Here is a 20090-nt window from a genome sequence, read left to right as displayed (position 1 = left end):
TGAGGAGCGTCGCCACCCCGGAGGAATTTCTCCAATAACTGGCTTTCTGAGTTTTCACAGACCCCTAATACCTGCAGAGACATTGTCAGGACTTTGTGAGGATCCGCCCAGATCTCCTGCAGCCTCTACGGCTTCCCCCGGATCTCACCGATCCGCTCTCCCAGGTGTTATTTCCTGCAGGGCTGGGAAGCAGGAAACCTTCAGAAACAAACAGGCTGAAAGAAAAAAAGAAAAAAGCAAGAAAGAAAAGAAACATTGAGACATTAGAAACGCAATCGCATCACTTTTACCAAAGCCACCACCAACAACGGAACCCAAAAGTAGTACCAGCAAAGCTGCCACATTTTCCCCGGAAATGGTTTGGGCGTTCAGAAATTACGTAATCATAAATCCCACCTGTAGAGTCTGAACGCTAATGAGTTTCACCTGTGTCAGGTAAATTCCGCCAGACGGCGAATTTCAGACCAGCGCTCGGGCAATGAAATCTAAAACTCGCTCTTGAGATGCTGAGCCTAACCCTCGTTGTGCTCTGAGTGTGTGTGCAGGGGGGTGTTTAAGGGCTATTTGCTTGGCTTAGCCGAAGCCCAAAACTGCTCCCTCGGAGGAAAAACCCTGCTCGTTAAATGGCATTTGGCGTCTTCCTGGTTCTCTGGTGACCATATCCTGATGGTTATCTGTTCCCGTTTTGCTTCGACACCGAAGAGGGACGGCACAGACATTCCCTGCAGGTCACACGGGGTCCCAGGACAAACCCCCTGCTGGGAATCGCTGGCTCCGGGCTGCACTTCTTGTGCCCGTAAAAGGGTGCCCGTTTGAGCCTTCATAAGCAAACAAAGCATGCCACATCCGTGCCTTGGGTCAGTCTGACCGCCCTGCAAGATCAAACCTCTCCTAACTGCAGCCACCGTTGGTGTTGGTGATTCCAAGCTGCTACGTGCTGGCAGCTGCCTTTGTCGGGAAGTGAGAAATCCAGGAAGCCTTCCTGGAGGAGGAGGTGCCCTGGAGGGGTCGGGTGCTCTGTGGTCGTTACAGGCCAGCAAAGCACGAGGGAGAGTCGTTCTGCCCACACAGGTCCACGCTCCGGGGCTGTGGTGCAGGATTGAGGGGGAATCTAATACCGCCGCCTCTTAAAACTTCTCCTCCCTTAAAACAACCCGAATTCAAGGCCCCGTGCGGCACGGCCTGGTATATCCACCCCTTGGAGCAAACCCCAGTGAGTGGACACAAGAACATTCTCACCACCAAAAAGAAGGTACGTTCGTGCGTGAGAGCCAAGGGACACGTGACTCAGCTTGCTTTAATCTTTGCACATCGTCTATGCAGATCAAAGCATCGCACTGTACCCCGTAAAGCTGTGCACGTATTACCTGTCAAGTGAATTAATTAGGGAAAACAAATTTCAGAGCCTCTCCCAGCTTCGAGGTACCGCCCCACTCATCACAATGTCTTCAGTTTTTAGTGGACGCAGCCGTGATAAAGCACGCATTTAGACGAGAACGATGACACAGGTGATCTGGTTAGACATGAATTTTCCATTTGATTTTCAAAATAATCCTCCTGCTTTCAAAGCGCTCCAGAAAATCGTCACACGGAGTGGCCACATCTGTGCTGTTTTGGGGGCTACGGAGAGACCCCTTTGTCCCGCCCGGGATCTTGGATGCATGGGACAGTTTGGGCTGTGACATGTCCCCGCATCCCACGCTGCTGTAAAAGTCACATCTTCACGGGGTGAGTTACAGTTTGAGGAAGACACGAGATTTCACTCGGGGTGAGCTGAGCATGTCTAAGCCCTTCCCGCCCGCCGCGGCCAGGTTCAGGGGACTGACGTGTGTCCACCGAGGCAGGCAGATGGGCTCGGCAGCTCTCAGGCTTTTCCTGCATTTGTCACCAAAATGCAGCAATTTTGAGAAGCGGCGGGTACCTGCTGCCACCCAGCGGCGGCCGGGGAAGAAATCCGGCCAACGTCTATGCGGTTTATAAGTTAAAAGTGACAGTGAAGGCATCTTTCTAGACGTTGCAGGTGAGTATCCCAGACGCACAAAAAGCCTCTCTCTGGGGCTCCCTCGTTTCCGAATGTCCCCTCCACCCCTCCCCATCCTGCAAAGCTTCCTTGACCTTGAACTTGGAGCGTTCTCTCCCAGAGACAACGGCGACTCCCGCAGGCCCGTAATAAAAAAGTCTGCCAAGAGAACCTCAGAGTCCCCTAACATCACATGTCCTGGAAGATTTTCTGGTCGTAGGTACAAAAGCCGTGCAGATGGGGTCCCGTGTCCCCGCGCTTTGCAAGGGGACGTTTCCCACCCTACGCAGAGGGTGGCTATAAATTCTGTCCCCATCCACGCTGGGCATCCTCGCTGCCTTTGGAAGATGCGGCCAAGTGACTCCCCATCCTTAGTGGCTTGCAGTAAACCTGTAGCAGACACAACGCCCACGAACGCACGGTACAGTCGTCAGAGATGCGCACTGAACATGCGTTCCGTGTCTGTCGAGGCGCGGGGCTGACATGAACGCGTGAACTGCGAACGTTTGAGTCCTGCAGCTGCAAAAACCAAGTGTCCACACACCCTTTCCCAAGAGGAAGAAGCCAGGAAGCGTCTACCTGTGCAGGTGTATACCCGTACCTGTCTTGGCCCGCCACACACAGGCGCTGCGTACAAAATGTCAGGTAAAAATGCAACATATCGAGGGGTGACGTGGAAATCATCTCAGAAACCGTCTCGGTTTTCGCTGCACTTGAGATTGGACAAGAACAGGGCAGTCTCCTTCCTGGTTTTGATTGCGCTGTTATTAATAACGTTTCTCGCTTTACATCTACTGGATTCAAATCGAGTCTCCGGGAGTCGGCTTTGGAGTTCTCTTAACGTGTCCCGGTTTTAAACCGTCAATCGCGTGTGTGTCATGGGGTGTCCTCGAGTCTGAGTGTTTTGCAAGACCCCCGGCAGCAGGGGATGAATGCAGCCCTTCTTAGCAAGCAGCACGGTGAGGTTCCACAGGAACGAACATAATGGCACGTTGTTCCCTGCACTCCCCCTGCCCGCCCCTGGCCAAGGCCGGCCGGAAACCTGAAAACACTAAACTCTGGAAGAAGCGTTGCTTTTGTTCTGCCACCAGACACGCGAGTGATTTAGGGTGATTTAGGGCCGTACCTGGCCGCTTGCCCCTGTGAGCGGGGGCCTTGCAGGTTTCCCGGCTTTGGGAATCCGAGAAAGCCGCATGCCCCGCACCCCAAATGCAACCTGTGGTATTTCTGCAACCCCGGGTGGGGGGGTGCGAGGCCCACATAAATGCATTTAGGCTGTTTATTCTTTGCATGAATTTGATTACAGGAAATAGCACGGTGCACGCACGTTTGCAAACGCCCCGTGCTAGAACCGAACCGTGAGCCGTTAAAGGGTCTCCCAGGCCCCCCCCCGGACGGACGGAGGAAGTGCTGTTTCTCTTTAAAAGTGAGAACACTATTTTATCTGTCAGGGGCCAGTTGGCACGCCGTATTTCTTCCTTCCTATGTTGCAACACGAGGCATTTCCTTTAACTCCCCCCTTCGGAAGGAGGGGTGGGGGCTTGCCGCCGTCTGGTTTCGCTCCCGTCGCTGGACGTGTCTTCGGGCCGGCGAGATTTAGGTGGTGGTTTGGCGGCAGGAATGAGCGCCGGGCTTAGGAAGGCGGCTTGCAGAATTACGGCATCGGTGCTGCAAATGCAACTTCCTACCCTTGCCCTGTGCCAGAGGCGTGGAGAACCCTTTGCTCTCTTACAACAGAAAGCCTTCTTGTAAAGAAAAAGGGCCGGAAAGCCCGAGTCACACCTACAAATGCTGGCAAAAGCAAAAAAAAAAAAAAAGAAAAAAAAAAAACCACCAAGAAAACACTGTCACACTACTTGTGAAGGCACTTATTTCGATTTTGCATGTTGGAGGCAGAGGACAGAGGTTATTCTGTAACAAGGACTCTAATTGGAAGATAATGGCTTTTTTTCCCCCTATTATTGGGGACCAGTGTTACCCCCAAAGGCTCCCCGAGGAGGGGCAAATAGATTTCTTTCCAATACAGGCATGATCCCAGATGAAATTCAGTGCCCCGATGAGCTCCTCACCTGATCTAGAATTTCGGATCGGGGGAGGAAGTAGACAAAGCCCTAAATCGTAGGATTTTGGAGAGACACAGAACTGTCTTATTTTCAAAGTGTCATCAGAGCTTAGCAACCAGCACTAAGTGGCCAAATCCTCCTGGACCTCTCTGCCCAGAGACACCTCTGTGACATCAGGAAGCTAATCTGTGTCAATGACGCCAATTTTGGGGCGATGTCCTTGCAGAAATCATGCAGGGCTGACTTTGCAAAGGCTTCCTTTTCCGGGTGTATGCACACGGCTTTCTACCTGTAAAAACAGTAGAATACGATGTCTCTCACCTTATGCATGTAGGTAGAAATTAGGCATGGAATACAATGTATCTCATTGTCCCTGCTTCGGTAGAAATGAAAATTTGTATAAAATGTAGCTAGCCCTATTCGCTTCGGAGGGAATGAATAGAATGAATTGTATCTAATCCTAGGCACCTAGGCAGAAATAAATAGTAGGATGAAATGTATCTAACCTTATGTATTTGTTGCCTGAAATAAATATTTGTATGAGTGCTGTGGTTCAGACATCCTCTTCTGTGATGAGGGAGTGTTTCGTAAAAGTAAACTGTAAGTAACCAGACAGACCAAGCTTTTACATCCACGCTGACACCTTCCTTCTCTCTGCAGATGCAAGCTTATTGACAAAATACGCTCCTGGGGCCGGGCACGGTGGCTCATGCCTGTGATCCCAGCACTCTGGGAGGCCGAGGAGGGAGGATCACTTGAGGTCGGGAGTTTGAGGCCAGCCTGGGCAACAGAGTGAGACTCTGTCTCAAAAACAAAAAAAAAAAAAAAAAAAAAACCAGCCTTCTTGACACTTTTTAAAAACACAGTTTAAAGCGTAGCTGCTGGGTTTGGATGTCCACACACTTCCCACCTCCTGGTGGTGCGAAACCCAGTTCGGGAGGCTGGGAAGGGGAGCAGGGACTGAGCAGAGGAGTGTCTGTCCAGGTCACAAAACTTCGGTTTGCGAATTTCCTCTCCTTGTGTTTTAAAAAAACAAAACAAAGAGTGAAAGGGGTTGGGGGCTGACGCCTGCTGCCACCAACGGCATTTTTGTTCCACCGTTAGAGCCTGAGATTCTTGTGGTGAAAGCTCAGAAGAGGCAGAAAGTTAAGGTGAGCACATCAGGAGATGCTCTGATCTGGAACAATGCGGAGGGGAGTGAGTGCAGGTGTGTGCCAGGGCAGGGTGATCAGGTGAGCACAGGTGCGTGCCAGGGCAGGTGATCCAGGTGGGTCCAACAGGCCTCCCCCTCTCAAGAGCACACTTCACTCACATTATTTGCGGTGCTGAGCACGTACAAGGGAAAAGGAATATCTCTGTTCTCCCATTGCAGGGGTCACAGCTGAGGCCTCTGGAACAAAGGAGAGATGAACAAGCCAAACCATCGAAAATGGAACAACTGCTATTAACATGCACATGGCGATGATGTATTGATTAGTGCATGACACGCATGAACATATTGGTTTTGAAGGGGTCCAGAAAGAGCCCATGTGGCACAAGAATTAGTCTGGGCTGAATGCACTGGAGTTCCCAAAATCCGTTATCTGCTTCAGAGCGGAGCTTCCCGAAAGAACTCCCTGTCAGGAATCCCCTCTCCCGGAGCAACTCTCGTCTCTGCAAACACCCAAACGGGCGTTGTCACTGCATGATCATATCTGCCATCAATTCTTGGAAGGGCCCGTTTATCTTTTGAAAGAGTCACTTGTGCTTCTGTAAGTGCCTTTTCTCCCCTCCCTCTTCTAAGAAGTCATTTCTTCTCCTGTAATTGCCCCTGGCCCCCGGCCCACCCCTAATAATATGGTACATAAGCCCCAAATTCTAACTTCCTTCCTTGACTCACATTTCTCTGTGAGCCCCTTTGTGTGCGTGAGTAATTAAATCTGTTTGTTCTCCTCTTGTTAATCTGTCTTTGTCAGTTTAATTGGCACGCCCTCAGTCACCACACCTAACAAGTTAGCGAAAATGTTTGTTTCCTCTCCAACAATATTAATAGACAGGAAGATAGTACAGGGTGGCAGTACCGAACCTCTTTCCTTGTGTTCATCTTTACTCTTGTTTTTTCTCTCTTCTTGGCTCAACTTTCCACCTCCCCAGACACAGATAAAAGCCAGGCCCCTGAGGTTGGTGCTGCGGTGGCCGGTTCTCCCTCGCTTGTCTTTGAGAATGGCTTCCTCGTGGTGAACCCCAGTGCCTCAAGGGAACTCCCAGAAGTGGGGGTTCATGTGGCCCTGGCAGGCAACTTGGGGTATCACCCGCATCTCTTGGGTTCTTGGCCATTTTCTGCCATGTGTGAAAAGTTTAGATGCAAAGTGTCCCCAGTAGGTGACCATGTGGATGTTGGCAGGTCAGTGGAACCAGGTGGCCTGTATTGTCCTGTCTGAAGGAAGCTGGTGTGGACATTGAGGGACAGTGCAGTGAAGACTCACCTTGGCCATGCTCCCCAACATCAGTGGCTGGAGCCAGCCCCAGACCCGTCCTGTCCATTCTCCTGAGCAGGTGGCAGACACATGCCCCTTGGAATCTCTCTAGGTGACTTTGGCTATTTCTTGGGTTTCTCTGCTGTTTGATGTCTGGAAGGAGAAAACATTTCCACGTGAGAGTGAACCACACATCTCTGCAAACAAACGGATTGCTATGTTGGGTGTGTACATCAGGCTCTGTGAGTTGGGCTAATGTGAGTCGGGCCTCAAGGGACTGGTTGGCTTTGGCCGAAATCAGATTTCTGGGTCTATAAAGCTGGGACTGGGGGAATGTCCCAGGGCTGGGGTGACCCACCCTGCAGGCCCTGTCTGGGCAGGTGAGCAGAGGTTGTTAATCCTAAAGACCTGACCAGGCTCAGCATTCACTGAGTCCGCAAAGAGAGATTACGTTGGAGAGTGGGAGACTGAAGTGACTCTTCCGGAGCAGCTGCATGTCATTCTAAGTTGTGTCTTTGCATGTGACGTCTGACATATGGAATCGGTCATAAAATAATCACGAATTCTGTATTCCAAATAACAGAGAATAAACATCAAACGTCTCGCCACAAGAAAGCAGGTGAGCGATGGGTACGTTGATTAGCTGGATGCAGTCTCGCCATCTTGCAGACAGACATCAAGTCGTCACGCCGTACCCTGGAAATGTGGAAATTGTGATTTGTCAGTGAAAAATAGTATTGATCAAAAAAGTATGATTTTTAAAAGTTGCATTTTAGGTGAAGAAAGGAGATCAGCCCATGGGAGGAATGTTGTGTTTCACTTCCAGTTTAGACAATATAGTGGTTGCTTTGGTGTTTCAGGTGACTGGTAAGCTCCGCTTGGTTTGAGACGGGCAAAGGTGGCCCCTCACTTTCTAGCTGAAGCCGTTGTAAGACCCAGGAAGGATGCTCAGACCCTCCCCGGAAGCTGACACGAGACCCTCCCGCGAGAGGTGCCCCCCTGCCCCGCACCCAGAGGGAAGGAGCATCCTCGTCTCTGGGGACACGGGACACAGAGAATCTGCACACATAGTCCTGGCCAGGTCCCCCGCGGCCTTCCCGTGAGCCCAGACGCCCTGTGTCCAATCACACTTCTGCATGACTGTCCATGCTCCGTCATGCTGAGCACAAAATGCAGGTTCCTCGTTTCTATGGGTCTTCATTTCAGAAGGCTCCGTGCCACGGAAAACTCACGCTAAATATATTTGTGCACGTGTCTCTTGTTCATCTGACTTTTGCTATAGCCAGGGTCTCAGCCATAAACCCTGCGGTGGGTGAAAAAATTACAACAACAGCAACAACAAAATAATCATTTTTACTCCCCAAGAACAAATTCCCAACTTTGGGGGACTATATCACCCCTGTTGAGAATGCAATAGATATAATGTATAATACACACACATATATTTATACACATGCACAAACATACATACACACAAATGTATATGCATGTACACATCTTCATATATGATATATGGATATTATGTATCAGAAAGAGAGGGAGAGAGATACTACTGTATGACAAGATGCTATTAATAACCAATTGGGCCGGGCGCGGTGGCTCACGCCTGTCATCCTAGCACTCTGGGAGGCCGAGGCGGGTGGATCCTTTGAACTCAGGAGTTCAAGACCAGCCTGAGCAAGAGCAAGACCCCGTCTCTACTAAAAATAGAAAGAAATTATATGGACAGGTAAAAATATATATAGAAAAATTAGCCAGGCATGGTGGTGTACACCTGCAGTCCCAGCTACTCAGGAGGCTGAGGCAGGAGGATCGCTTGAGCCCAGGAGTTGGAGGTTGCTGTGAGCTAGGCTGATGCCACGGCACTCTAGCCCGGGCAACACAGCGAGACTCTGTCTCAAAAAAATAAATAAACAAATAAATAAAGGACAAGAACGGCATCTTTCCAAAGCTGTGGGTTGCTAGTGCAGGACTTGAAAGAAATATTATTGCATCAGTGGCCTAGGTTGTAAAAGGAGGAAGGCTGGAAATTAATAAACCACCTCAAGAACTTAGCGGGAAAGCAGCAAAATAAATTCTGACACACTATCAGAAAGAAAATGAAGATTAAAAAATAAAAATACACAAGACAGGAAAAAAATAAAAGCGAAGCTAAAATTCGGTTCTTTTAAAAAATATGTCTGACAAAGTTGATCAACTTTTGGTGAGAGCAATGCAGAAAAAAAGAAGGAACAAACTATCACGTCAGAAATGTAGACAGGAGGAGAAATAGTAACAAAGGTGTAAAAACTGCCACAGGGAAAACAAAATAGTTATGCATCATTGCACATAATCGATACATAATTGCACACCTAGAAAACCCAGGATGACTAAAACATACAGTGTGAATTATTAAGAGAGTTTATTTAGAAGAGCCAAAGACACAGGAAGAACAAGAAAGTGGGGGAGGCTGGAGGAGAAAGACAACACGAAATGCAGTTGGGGGGTCTTGAAATTTATGATAAAACTGTAATAATTGAGCCAGTCCCGGCCACAGGGTCCACGGCAGGGTTCAGTTTCAGACGCAGCAGAGGTTCCGGGACCGGCTCTTGTGTTTATGGACTTTTCGAGAACAGCAGGGGGCACTGGAGACACGTCAGGAAAGCCAGACTTAAAAAAAAAAAAAAAAAAAAAAAAAAAAGTTTGGAAACACTTTTGCACCGCCCGGCTGTGCACAGAGACCCCCGGGTGCAATGCAGGCCTCAGTGTGAGAGCTCGACTGCAAAGCTTCCAGAAATCACCACAGCAGGACACGTTTCCCTTGGATCACACGGGTGTGTGTGTTGTCTTTCTACCCTATTTCTTCTGGCTTTAGAGAATTCTCTGTGTGCTCCTGGATCACTGTTTTTTTTTTAGAAAAAAAAAATTATTTGACCAGTTTATTATTTGCAGAATTATTTGACTTTCTGGGCGGAATTCTGCAGGGCAATTTTAGCAGACAGCATCTCAGGTTCTGAAAGAGAAACGTGCTTATTCAGAGACCTGACCCGGGGCAGTCCGGGCCTCACGCCCTGCTGTGACTGGCATCCTGAGAATGTCCCCAGATGGCAGGAGGCGGGGACTGTGCTGGGATCAAAGCAGCTCTCAGGGGCTGTAGGAGCCTGACCCGGGCGTTAAATCCCTAAGGGAAGCAGAACTCACTGCCCCAAAGTGTGCCACTTTGGCAGGGGGATTGCTGAGCCGAAGGCAATTGAGAAACCGGAGACACAAGGAATGTTTTCCTCCCCACCCCCCATTTAGCCACGTCGTGGTGACATTCTGTCTCAGCAAGGACTGACCCATGGCAGATGGGCCTGGTTTGGGTTCTATAGGGGAAAAAGAAAAAAAAAAAACCCATAGGTTTTTGTTTGGAATGGAATCTTGTCACAAAAGTCAGATGAACAAACTAGAACATCCTCTGTAGAAAGTAGTATGGAGATACCTCAAAGAACTAAAAGTGGAACTACCATCTGATCCAGCAATCTCGCTACTGGGCAACTACCCAAAGGAACAAAAGACATTCTATAATAAAGATATCTGCACTCGAATGTTTATAGCAGCACAATTCACGACTGCAAAGATGTGGAAACAACCCAAGTGCCCATCAATGCATGAGTGGATTAATAAAATGTGGTCTATGTATACCGTGGAGTACTACTCAGCCACAAAAACAATGGTGATCTAGCACCTCTTGTATTATCCTGGATGGAGCTGGAGCCCATTCTACTAAGTGAAGTATCCCAAGAATGGAAAAACAAGCACCACATGGACTCACCATCAAATTGGAACTAAGCAACCAACACTCATGTGCACATATGGAAGTAACATGCATTGGAAATCAATCAGGTGGGAGGGGGAGGGGGGATGGGTAAATTCACACCTAACAGGTACAAGGCACACTCTCTGGGGGATGGGCACACTTATCACTGTGACTCAAACAGCACGAAAGCAATATATGAAACCAAAATGTTGGTACTCCTGTAATATTCTAAAATTTAAAAAAGAAAAAAAAGAACACAAGAAAAGCAAAAGGAAGTGTATCAAGGCGTGTATTTTACATGCGCATGGACAGTACCCAGAGAATGAGTAGTTCTCAACCCGGTGCCTTGGAATTCCAGCGTCTTCGGCATCTAAGACAAGGAACAGTCAATGTTTAGAGCAGAAGTTCACTCTAGGCCGGGCGCGGTGGCTCATGCCTGTAATCCCAGCACTCTGGGAGGCCGAGGAGGGAAGATTACTGCTTCAGCTCAGGAGTTTGAGACCAGCCTGAGCAAGAGCGAGACCCCGTCTCTACTAAAAATAGAAAAATTAGCCGGGCATGGTGGCGCATGCCTGTAGTCCCAGCTACTTGGGAGGCTGAGGCAGGAGGATGGCTTGAGCCCAGGAGTTTGAGGTTGCTGTGAGCTATGATGATGCCATTGCACTCCAGCCTGGGTGACAGAGCAAGACTCTGTCTCAAAACAAAAAAAGAAAAAAGAAAAAAAAAAAAAGGAAGAAGTTCACTGTGTATAGGGAAAGACACCTGCCAATCAAGGTCATATCATAGCTTCCCCAGATTTGGGAAACTTAGACCTTGAACTACCCTAGAGAGAAAGCAAGTCAGTCTGCTAAAAAAATATATATATATATATATATTATCACTCTTGATCGGTGGAGGGCCACCAATGTAGCTAATCAGTCAACACCGTGCAGATTTTATGTTTGAGGACGTCCAGAGGCCTCCATGATGGCCACAGAATTCCTGAGACACGGAACGGCGGGAGAGGAGGTCTAATGGCCCACGGAAAACACAACCTTCCTAGGATACATTTTACGACCCTTTTCCGCCAGGGGGTTCAGATGTAATCGCGTGCACACCCGCGACGCAGACGTTTAAAAAGCTCTTAACGTCTCCCGCTGGGATGGGGTTCCCGGATCCCGCACTTGCAGCCGCGTGGCAGGTGGGGGCCACCCGGACGCCAGAGGACCCCCTCGGTGCCGGGAAGGTAAACACGGGGCCGCGGCAGGAGGCTCTGGGCACATAACTAGGGACTGGCTCAGTCTCCGGCTGTAAAATTTAAGTGCAGCTTGCGAGAAAGCCCACACGGCGACCCGGGTTCGCAGCACCGGGGAGTGTGTGTGTTTAACCGCATTTCGCATCTCAGCTCTTTGCAGAAAGTGATTTCGACTGCAGCCTTGGGGTCTCCCGGCCCACGAAGCTCAGCACCTCTTAAATGCGTGGTGTTTTTGGCAAGCTCAGAGGCAGGCACCCGGCCTCTGCGTGCTCATCTTGCGGGATTCTTGTTTAACTGGGAACGTAGTAGGCAGTGACGGTAACAAAATACAGACGTTTTTACAATGCAGTTTTCCGTAAGAACGGCACACACCTCGCCGTGCCCGGCAAATGTCTGCGAAGGATTATTGCGATTATTACTGTTGCAAACCTAATTGTTTCTTTTGTGTCGTTTAAGCGTCCACACAGAGCCTCTCCCTCCAGCTTTGCCTTACAGGGATGGTGACAGATTTCGCTTCTAAAACACGGAGGTGGTTTTTCTTTCAAATGAGGACGGATTCGCCTGGAGGTGTTTCTGAGTGTATGTTTTTGCTGCTCAGTTCTGAGCTCACCTACGCACTCGGTCACTGTAATTCAAGCAGGGCGCGTGTGCATCCGAAACCACTGTCGGCGGATTCTGCGCTTAAGCTAATGAGGGAATTTAACGGGGTTAACGGGAGTTTTGTTTCTCGAGGTTGGAGAAGGAAATTTCACATATGGGAACAGGGAAGGGGAGAAAGTGCCCAGAGGTGACGCAGGTTGGAAATGGGGCTATATCGGAGTAGGAGCTTCCCGGGGCTGCTGTCACCAAATACTACCAGCCCGGGGGCTTGAGACGGCAGAAATGTGTCCCCCCCCTAGTCCCGGAGCCCAGGAGTGTGAGACGCAGGGGTCTCGGGGCCGCGCTCCCTCCGCAGGCTCCAGGGGAGGCTCCTTCCTGCCTCTCCCAGCTCCTGGGGGCTCCAGGCGTCCCTGGGCTTGTGGCCGCGTCACTCCAGCCTCTGCCTCCGTCTCCACGTGGCTTCTCCTCTGCGTCTGTGTCTCCTTTTCAGTCACCTGTCATTGGGTTTAGGGCCCTCCCTCATCCAGGATGACCTCATCTCGAGACCCTTCATTAATCACATCTGCAGAGACCCTGTTTCCAGATACAGTCCCATCCTAAAGTACTGAGGTGTAAGGCTGTCTGCACTCCCAAGCTACCGCCAACTCCGAATAACAGCAAGAGCTCCCCACATTGTACTGTTTATATGTTATATCACACACACAATATATAATGGCATACATACGTATACACAATATATAAAATGCACAGCGTGTAGAATGACAAAAGGTAAAATGTGTCCTATGTATTGCACACCATGGCTCAGTACAGCGGGGTTAGGTGTTTCATTGTATCAACAAATCAAGTTTATTATCAACAATGTAGCATTTTGACAACATAAGAAATGTCTCCTTTTATAAGCTTGGATCTGTTGATGCAAAAATAGATTTTATCTTATGCAACCTATAGGGAACGATCCTAAGTCACTCTCACAGTAAGGACCAGGCACCAGCTACGGGATCGAGGAATTCAGTGACAACTTGTAGCAAAGAAATAAGGTTGGACTCAACCTGGGGCAAAGGGCTTTGCAGACACACGTTTCTGTTTAACCCCAGATGAGGAGGACTCCTGTCTCCTTTCTTCCGTCCGGCAGCTCCAAGCTGCTGCACATCTGCAGAGGTGACCAGAGCCTGGGGCTCAGAGAGGTTAGGACGCGGCCCGAGGTCACACAGCACAGCACAGCCCGGTGAGCTCTTCCAGGGGGGAAGATGCGGCCGTTCTCAGCTCCGCGTTCCTTTCAAGGCCCCGTTGGGAGAGCAGAGCTTGTCTCCTTCCTCGTCTGCCTGGACGTGAGAGCTTTTTCATCTGCCTTTTCAGACGGGGCTCAGGGCCAGGCACACGCCGGTTGTCAGCTGGGGTTTGCAGCTGCCGGCTGTCACGTCGGCCACCGATCACCAGGGATGATTGCTACGGGGGAGCGTGACAGGGGCCCGATCTCCCCATCTCGCGGAACGCGAACCCAGACAAAGCAGAGATAGCATCTGTGACTAACGACGGCTCCTCCGACTCTCCCTCCCGGGCCGGCACTGCCGGTTTCCACGCGCTGGAAACTGCATTTCGGGTGCAAGACAGACAAGGCGGTTCTGCAGGGTGCATGGAAGTTGCAGCTGGTGAAAGCCCAAGTGCTCGAGCCCCTGGGCTGCTTCCCTTTTCCTGACTTCCCTAACTTCCTCTTCAGAAATGGGGCTCCCACGGGACGCCAGGAAGGAAGCCCCTTCGTAAACGGTGTGCTCAGGGCGAGGGGCGGAGGTTTATAAATTCTGGGTATTGCAAAGGATTTGCCAGAAGTCGGGGGCTCGGCGATATGTCAGGGAAGCCCCGGGGAGAGATACCCCCCAAGACAGCCACCCGTCCCTGTCTGGGTCAGTGCTTGGCATTCAGGCAAGGGTCACCCGGAGGAGGTTTCCGAGGGGCTGCCCCTCTCTGAGCCCCTGGCTGCAGGGCTGGCCCCTGGGGACGTGGGTGGGGTCTTTTCGAAGCCGGGACCCTCGTAGAGAGAGTCCTGGTGCCCCAGACAGATTGATGCTCCAGCAAGAAGTTGGCACGGTGGCCCAGGGTGAGCTCGTTCAGCTTTCCTGGGACAGAAGAGCTACACGTTCCCCCGGACCGCAACCCACCAAGAGGCAGGGCGCAGGGTCCCCCGGGGTGGCCATCTGTCCACGGAGTGTGCGCCGAGGCTGCTCGGATCTCCCCGGGGCAGGTCTCCAAGCGCCATCTGGAAGTGGGCACGGAAAGCAGTTAATCTCCAGCCCCCCGTGTGGGTCCTCCCTGCACCCTCCAGGACAGCCCTTCCCCTACAGTGACAGGGTCCACTGTGCCCATCACTCAGGGCTCCCCTGTGGCTGCGGTGGCAGGGGACCCCAGACTGGGTGGTTGGAGCAACAGAAGTGATTCTCTTACAACTCTGAAGGCTCCGGGTTGGGGTCGGGGGCAAAGCATTCTTGCTTCTTCCAGCGTCCGGCAGCTCTGCTGTTTGGGAACCAGGAAGCTCCTACGGCGTATCCACAAAGACTAGGGTGGGCTCTTCCCCGTGACCACAAGACTCGCCTGGTGCCGGGCACAGCTGTGGACAGGCTGGGATTGCACAGGGGAATCGAGCAAGCTTGTGTTGCGAGGTGCACGGGGCTGGAGTGCAGGGAGCTGCAGCCGTGGTCTCCCTCCTGCGGCTGGGGGATGCTGATGGTGACTGAGCCCACGGCCGTGCATTTCCATAAGCGGGTGAGCGTGCATGTCACGTGTGTGTGTGTGTGTGTGTGTGTGTGTGTTTGCATGTGAGCATTGCACACTCCTCAGTCCCAGGGATTTGGACGGGGCAGAGGGATCCTGAGAGCTTTGTCATCTCAGCTGTGCCACCTGGGAACCTTATGCCCCCTCAGCGTGAAGCTTCCATGCCCTTCCTTGGGGGGTGGGGGAGGCTCCCTGGCCCAGAAGCCAAGCTTGTCCCTTATGGAGACCCCACCCCCTGCACTCCTTCCCCAGAACGGCACGTGCTGCCGTCGTTTGCTCAAAGGCCATTTTCCCGGATAGGACAAGCCCCATGAACGCTGGGGTCGCATCTGCGTGGAGCTGGCTGGAGTGCTGGAGGTGGGTGCTTCCACACCACGGTCCGTATTCGCACACGCGGACCCGCTGACGGGCAGACGGGCCCAGTGCAGGGACCGGAAGAGCCACCCCCTCGAAGGAAGGGGCCGTGATGTGTTTAGGGAACTCAGCAAGCAGCCAAGCCCGACCCCCTGAGGCTTGGCCGCAGGTGGAACAAGTGCCGCCCTCCAGTTCCTTGCTCGGGTTGGCATCTCCCTCCCGGTGACGAGTGACGTTCACGGTAAAATGACAGGACTAGGAGCAGAGCGAGCGTGTGTGGAGAGTCCTGTGCTGCCTGGGACCTCGCGGTTCCAAAACTTCATGATGCATTTCTTATTGTCACCTCCCCTGGTGATTAAACAGAGGCTGTTACGGACTGAATTGTGATGCCCCAAATGCACATGTTGGAGCCCTGACTCCCCAGGACCTCAGACTGGGGCTGTGTTTGGAGACGGGTCTTTAAAAAGGTGACTAAGGTAAACTGAGGCACTAGGGTGGGCCCTGATCCAACAGGACTGGTGTCCTTATAAGCAGAGGAGATGGGGACACAGACACGCACAGAGGGACGACCCCGTGAGGACACAGGGAGAAGACGGCGTCTACACGCCCAGGAGAGAGGCCTCGGGAGGGACCAGCCCTGAGACCCCTGGATCTGGGACTTCCAGCCCCCAGGACGGGAGAGGATAAATGCCCGTGTTTAAGCCGCCCGGTCTGTGCGACTCTGTTATGCAGCCTGAGCTGACTGTTCAATAGCCGATCACAAAACTAGAGAACAAACCAAAGATCGTGGTGGGCAGAGCAGTTGACGGGCAGACTTGCCAGGTGTCAGCCGGAGTGCGGGGGGCTCAGAGAAGGGGGAATGGGCGGAACCTGGAGCAGCAAAGCCGTGAGCATCCTCAGGCTGCACCTGGGCCGTGCCAGCCCAGTCCGGCTTTGCCGTTGCCGTGAGCGATGACACACACAGCTTCCAACAGCTGCGCACAAGCCAGGTGTGCACCAGCAGGGCCAGGCACACCTTCCCCTCCGGGACAGCGCCTGGCTTCTCCTTGTCCAAAACGGGGTGACCCCATGCCCACACCTTTCCGTGCGTGTGGAAAAGACCAGCCACTTTTAACACACCACACACGTTGTGTTTTCCTACTAAGCCCTCCAAGGCTGCGGTTGAGACTATGAACACAGAAACGGCACTGCAGCTTGCAGGTATCTAAAATAGAAGTCTGCAAATCTCTAATTAAAATGAGCTGCTGGCTGGACAACATAGCAAGACCCCATCTCCACGAACAATTTAAGAAATTAGACACTCCTGTAGTCCCAGCTCCTTGGGAGGCTGAGGCAGGAGAATTGCTTTAGGCCAGTTTGAGATGAGCCTGGACAACATAGCAAGACCCCATCTCCATGAACAATTTAAAAAAATTTGACATTCCTGTAGTTCCAGCTATTTGGGAGGCTGAGGCAGAAGAATCGCTTGAGGCCAGTTTGAGACCAGCCTGGACAACATAGCAAGATCCCATCTCTACAAAAAATTTAAAGAATTAGGCAGGCGTCGTGATACATGCCTGTAGTTCCAGCTCCTTGGGAGGCTGAGGCAGGAGAATCGCTTGAGGCCAGTTTGAGACCAGCCTGGACAACATAGTAAGATCCCATCTCTACAAAAAATTTTGAAAGTTAGTGCACCATGGTAGCACCTGTAGTCCCAGCTGCTGAGGTCTCTTCCCCCATTTCCATAGTTCCTGTGTAAAATCTGTTTTTTACAACGTTGCTGCCCAGCTCTGCTTCTCTTTAACAATCACCTACCGGGTCCTTGGGCCCCCAGCCCTTCCTCCCACCGCTGGATCACGGGAGGCGGTTGAGCAAACAGACTTGCCGATATTCCAGGTTTCTGAAGCCCGCCCTCAGGAAGGCTTCTGACTGCGTTTAAAATGCTTTGCTATTGATAGCTCACGGCCATGTTTTTTCTTAACCATCTGCAAGGGAGGAAAGATTTTGTTTCCTCACCTGTCTCGAGGTCTGTGGCTCAGGCCCCTAGAACAAAACACATGAGCAGAAAGCACACACGTGTGTTTGGTAGAAGTTTTGCATGACACGAAGCCTTCGTAGGGAAGTGAAGACCCCCAAAAAGAGGAAAATGGTGCATTTTTGTGCTCAGTGTGACAGAGGAGTGTGGACAGTCGGGCAGAAGTGCGATTGGACACCAGGTGTCTGAGCTCACGGGAAGGACGTGGGGGGACCGGCCAGGCCTGTGTGTGCAGATTCTCCGTGTCCCATGTCCCCAGAGATGAGGATGCTCCTTCCCTCCGGGTGCAGGGAGGGCACCTCTTGCATGAGGGTCTCGTGTCAGCTTCAGGGGAGGGTCTGAGCATCCTTCCTGGGTCTTACAACCTCGTTAAGGGAGACCATCAGGGGATCTCCCTGTTTCTGCGTTTTCTCAAATGCCGAGCGAGGTGCTGTCTGAGGGGGTGGCGGGTCCTGAACGGCGTTAAGTCACTGTCACGGAACAGATGCACCCAAGGCAAAGCTGCTTTCCTGAAACAGGACTGTGAAAATGTTTGCATGGCATAGAAAAAACACGTCCTGGGTCCAAATGTGCCGCCTGCCCATAAAACCCGATTCAGCAAATTGTGCGTCAGGGTGTTCCCTCCATGCCTTCTGTGACTTGGTTTGACCTTAAGGAACAGCTCACGGCTGACCCAGGTGCCTCTTGTGGCCGTGGAGCCAGGGGTCCAGGCTGACTCGTGGGGGCTTGTGGGTGCCCCATAGCAGGGATGCTTGGGGGCAGGGAATCTCCAACGGCAGCCCCCTCCCAAACTCCACATATGCACACATACATGCACACATACACATGCACAGGTGCACACATGCACACACGTGCACAGGTGCACACATATGTGCACACATGCACATACATGCACAGGTGCATGCAGGGACACACATGCGCACATGCACAGGTACACACATGTACACATACATGAATACATACACATATGCACAGGTACATGCATGCACAGGTACACACATGCATACATACACATGTGCAGGTACACATATGCATACACATGCATGCTCACGTACACATGCACACATACATGCACAGGTGCATGCATGGACACACACGCACATACACATGCACATGCACAGGTACACATATGCACACATACATGAATACACACACATATGCACAGGTACACGCATGCATACATACACATGTGCAGGTACACATATGCATACACATACATGCTCACATACACGTGCACAAGTGCATGTGTGTGCACACACATGCATGCACACATACACACATATACAGGTGCACACATGTACACAACACACGTGCACGCACGCACATGCACGTAGCAATATCAAGGCAAATCCTAAGAACGCTTCTGCCAAGTCTCACAACGCAGGAACGTTCCCAGAGAACCAGGAAACCGTCTCAGAAATGTCCTTATCGGGGCATAAAACCCTCGCCTCCCACTTTCCCAGAACTGAAGCTGGCATCCGGCCCCACGTTGCAAAACCTGAATCCCAAAGATCCGAGAAAATGAGCGGTTTTGTCTCGAGAACACGAGTGGAACAAGTTGTCTCTGCTCAGCCACAGCGTGGGAGCCCGGTTTCCTCGCGTCTTCAATAACAAATTGTTTCCTTTCTCTCCCACCTTTGTGGCGGGTTTTCTGCGTTGGGAAATGGTTTTGTTTTTCATTTTATTTCCCCCAGAACAGCAACAACCCACCCACGCACGGGCTCCAAATGGGGCTGTGGGAACCTCGGCGATCAATCGCAGCCGCCGAGAGAGAACTTGACCCCGACTCCGCTCAAAGACCCGAGATCTGGATCGCCCCGAAACACCGAGTCGTGGGCTTCGAGCCTCGGGATATGGGGGGAACTGCCACAGTGACACTCCCCGCTATCTACGGGGACATCGGTAACCTACTTAAATCTCAAGATAGTTCTCATGGGGGACACCTCCTCTTCTCTTCATTTCAATGACAGTGAAACAAAACACACAGCCAAGACGGGGAAGTTCCCCGTAACCACACGCAGAGCTTTAAAATTTGAATGTGCCCCAGACGCTGAACAAGGTTATGCGTGTGGACTTGGGAGGAAAGGAACCCGCCTCTCATGAACGGAACGCTCGATTCCTTGCAAAGGGGACAGCTGAAGGGGGCTGCCTTGCAGAAATAAGAGGGAAATACCTAATGCCACCATTTCCCCGTTAAAGATCAATCCTGTGAGCTCTCTCGCTAGCAGGCTCCCTGCACGAGTTCTGCTCTGCACAACTTCTCAAAAGAGCTGAACGCATGCAAGAGATGTCAACTTCTCCCTTTCGAAATTGCTTTGCGAGAATCTGCCTTTACAGAGCTCCTGAGTCAACAGCAGGAGAACGAGCTCCAGCCTCAACCGTATCTTGAGGACACACTCACATCTCCTGCCATGATCCCGTCTCCAGGGAAAGGCAGGAAACCGAGTCTTGGGCTTTGGCATCCTGCAGTTTTCGTTATCTCCCTGCTGCCGTGTTTGTTACCAACCGTGACAGCTGTCACTATTTTTTTTCTCTGTTTGTCCCCCATAAAAGCAGCGAGCCACTTGGCCTCATGGGTGGCATCCCGTTCTCTGTCTTTGGGATGCCATGCTCTCTCTCTCTCTCTCTCATTCTGTCTCCTCTAAAACAATAAAATAAACTTTTAAACTTACATGTCTTAATTTCTGCATGAGAAATCTTTCTCCACCGGCGCCGTGAGCCCCTCCCAGGCTTTCCACACTAACAGGGTCTTTCCCCTTTAGAACAAGAGCTGTTGGCTTGTGACTATTCTTAAGAGCCGTCTCC

Source organism: Lemur catta, chromosome X (genome assembly GCF_020740605.2).
Source record: "Lemur catta isolate mLemCat1 chromosome X, mLemCat1.pri, whole genome shotgun sequence".
Taxonomy (NCBI): domain Eukaryota; kingdom Metazoa; phylum Chordata; class Mammalia; order Primates; family Lemuridae; genus Lemur; species Lemur catta.
Note: the sequence above shows the minus strand (reverse complement) of the source record.